At 39.3% G+C, this 3766-nt stretch overlaps 1 long non-coding RNA gene across 1 annotated transcript; it reads right to left on the bottom strand.

The window, feature by feature from the left end:
- Positions 1 to 649: 649 nt before the first annotated feature.
- On the bottom strand, positions 650 to 3564 carry LOC129532322 (uncharacterized). Its single transcript, XR_008678013.2, has 3 exons — positions 3466 to 3564; positions 2428 to 2501; positions 650 to 876 (listed from the first exon to the last, which is right to left on the bottom strand). It is a non-coding gene; the product is annotated as an uncharacterized lncRNA (long non-coding RNA).
- Positions 3565 to 3766: the final 202 nt, after the last annotated feature.

The raw sequence follows: 3766 nt of genomic DNA, 5'->3' as shown, positions 1-3766 counted from the left end.
GCAGGCGCAACCATGCCTGGCTAATTTTTGTATTTTTTTGTAGAGACGGGGTTTCACCATGTTACCCAGACCGGTCTCGAACTCCTGAGCCCGAGCGATCTGCCTGCCTCAGCCTCCCAAGTGTGTAATTTTTTTTTAACTAGAAAAAATCTGGCGAGAATGGGATAGCAGTGGAAGGGGAGGTAACAGAACTGGTTAAAAGCAGCTTTGAAAGCAGCGCTGTAGGAGTAGAGGAATGGCTGCTCCATTTTTTGGTTGGCAGTGTCTTTGCATTTCTGAGCCAGAGCAGACAGTTGGGAGGGGCAAAGCATCTTTCTACCTTCTTTTCAGCCATCAGGTTTGCTGCAACCCAGTGCCAACACGTTCATGGATCACCAGTTATATTTCTCAATCTAATTCTAAGGACTTTGCAATAGTGGCTATTTCTCCCAGATTTGGGCAATTCATCAGCCATTCTAGTCTTTGCTATTTTGAGTTTCCATCATTTTTTGGGGGGGATCTTTTTGGCATCTATATTAGGGCAGGCTAGATTATTCTGTAATAATAAATAAAAACTCAAATCACAGTGGCTTAATTCAATGAAATTTCTTCTTAGCTCCTGCAGAATTCAATACAGATATTCCTGGTCAGAAGGCTTTCCTGAGTGGCTCTCCTCCAGGCAGTAAATTCATTTATCTACGCTTCCTCTGTTGTACAGCTCGACCACTTTTTAGCCATGGGAATGAAGGAGGAATATGGTGGCATATTGTAAAGGATGTTTTATGGGCAGTACTGAAGTCATGTACTTCGCTTTTGGCCAATACCATCAGCCAGAACTGAGTTACACAGTCCCATCTGGATGCACGGGGATATAGGAAATGTAGATTTTCCTTGTGCCTGAGACGAAAATAAAACAGTTTGCTGAATGCATACATAGCATTGTCTAGCCACAACATTTTATTTAGAATATAAGACACTGAGACAAAATGTAAAACCAGTGTCTTGTATTTTAACTTTTGCTTTGAATTATTTACTTAGTTATCAATAATATAATAAGCACCTGTAAACTTAGCACCCAAAATAAGAGGACAATAACCTACATCTAACTACATGGTCTTCCCTTCCTTCATTTCCCTGACTTCCTCTACACAAGAGGGCCATCTTCCTGAGAGCAGCATTGATCATTCTATTGCTTTCCTTTGTTTTTTAAAGTTTTTATTTTGAGTTTATTCTAGATTCACATACAATTGTAAAAAACACAGAGAGATCCCTTGTACCCTTTATTCAGATTCTTCCAATGGCAACGTCTTGAAAAGCTACAGTATAACATCACGACCAGGATATTAAAACGGATAGAGTCAAGATGCAGAACATTTCCATCACCACAAGGATCAGTTATGCTGCCCTTTCATAGTCACAACTTTATTCTGCCGTCTGCCTTAGCTCTTGATAACCATTAGATTATTCTCCATTTCTGTAATTTTGTCATTTCAAGCATGTTATATAAATGGAATCAAACAGTAAACAATCTTTAGTATTTTTTTTCACTCAGCATAATTCTCTGATGACTCATCCAGATTGTCGTGTTCACTAATAGTCCAACCCTTTTTATTGCTGAGTTTCCATGGTATGGATGTGCTACAGTTTGTTAACTATTTCCCCACTTAATGACATCTGGGTTGTTTTCAGTTTTGGGCTATTACAAATAAAGCTTCTATAAATATTCACGTACAGTTTTTTTTTGTGAATATGTCCTCATTTCTCTAGGATAAATGTCTAGAACTGCAACTGGTGAATCATATTATATATTTTTTATTATGGTAAGAATGCTCAACATGATATCTATCCTCTTAAAACATTTTAAGTGTACAGTACAGTATTGTTAATTATAGGCACAATGTTGTGCCTTAATCATCTTGGATAATGGAAACTTCACACCTGTTGATTAGCAACTCCCCATTTCTCCCTTTCCCTGGCCCCGGCAACCACCATTTTACTCTGCTTCTATGTGTTTGACTGTTTTATATACCTCATATAAGTGGTATCATGTAGTATTTGTCTTTCCGTAACTGTCTTCTTTCAGTTAGCATAATTTCCTCTTATATGGCAGGATTTCCTTATTTTTAAAGGCTGAGTAATATTCCATTTTATGTATATACAACATTTTCTTTATTCATTCATATATTGAGGTACATTTAGATTATTTCTACATTGTACTTATTGTAAATCATGCTGCAATGAACATGGAAGTGCAATTATCCCTAGGAGATCCTGATTTCAATTATTTTGGATAAATACCCAGAAGTGGGATTGCTGAATCAAATGGCATTTCTATTTTTAAAAATTTGAGGAACCTCTACACTATTTTCCGTAGTGGCTGTACCATTTTATATTCCCACCAACAATGCACAAGAGTTCCAATTTCTCCACATCCTCTCCAATATGTACCTTTTATGTTTTTCATAATAGCCATTCCAACAGGTGTGAGGCAATGTCTCATTGTGGTTTTGATTTGCATTTCTCTATAAAAACAAAAACAAACTATTTTTATTTCTATGCTTACACAGAACACATCTGATACCAAATGTGTGGGGTGGTTTTCCCCCATAACAACCAAGTCTCCAATTCACAGTGGATAACAATTGGGTGTCCCACAATTGAATTCAATTCTGACATTATGTACCTGGAATTAGCATCAGATGTAAAAAGTAAAGGCTCAATCCCACAAGACCCCAACTTTAGATGCCAATCACAAGTCCACATTATTACTCGTGCTATAAATCAAAGGTTCCTGTAATCTCCTCATGTTCAATAATTTGCTAGGATAGCTCACAGAACTCAGGAAAACAGTTACTTACTAGATTACTGTGAGGTAGGAGGTGGGACTTGACTACAGAGGCAAGGCTCTGGCACCGAATTAAATTGAGGACTAGCTAAAACAGAAACAGGGTGGAAGCAGCTTTCCATAAGAGGTGCCCACCAGTGCACCGTGTCAGTTTACCATTGCCATAGCAACACAAGGAAGTTATCCCTGCTTTCCATGACAACGACCCGATGATCTGGAAATTACCACCCCTTTCCTAGAAATTTCTACATAATACACTTCTTAATTCGCATATAATTAAAAGCAGGTATAAATATGACTGTGGAAGTGCCTCTGAGTTGCTACTCTGGGTACACTGCCTGTGGGGTAGCCCTGCTCTGCAAGGAGCGGTGCCTCTGCTGCTGCTGTACGCTGCCACTTCAATTAAAGTTGCTGTCTAACACAACTGGCTTGCCCTTGAATTCTTTCCTGGTTGAAGCCAAATACCCCCCTGGGCTTTCCCCAATTTTGGGGATCACCTGCCCTGCGTCAACTGACTTATTATAAAAGGATATAATTCAAGAACAGCCAGAAGAGATGCACGGGGCAAGGTATGGGGGAGAGGCACAGAGCTTCCATGCCCTCTCTGGTCATGCCATTTCCCAGTATCACCATGTGCTCACCAACCCAGAAGCTCTCTGAACTCCATACTTTTGTTTTTTTCTATGGAAGCTTCATTATGTAGCCATAATTGATTAAATCATTGACCTCTGGTGTTTAGGTCAATCTCCAGTCTCTCTCCCCTCCCCAAAGCTTGGGGAAGTGGGGCTGAAAGTTCCAACTCTCTAATCATATGGTTGGTTTCCCTGGCAATCAGCCCTATTCTTAGGGGCTTTCCAAAAGTTATCTCATTAATATAAACTCAGATGTGGTTGAAAGTGGCTTGTAATGAACAACAAAAGATGCTCCTTCCACTTTTACCAC

The sequence above is a fragment of the Gorilla gorilla genome, chromosome 2 (genome assembly GCF_029281585.2).
Source record: "Gorilla gorilla gorilla isolate KB3781 chromosome 2, NHGRI_mGorGor1-v2.1_pri, whole genome shotgun sequence".
In the NCBI taxonomy this organism is placed as follows: Eukaryota; Metazoa; Chordata; class Mammalia; order Primates; family Hominidae; genus Gorilla; species Gorilla gorilla.
This window is presented reverse-complemented; position numbering and strand designations above follow the sequence as displayed.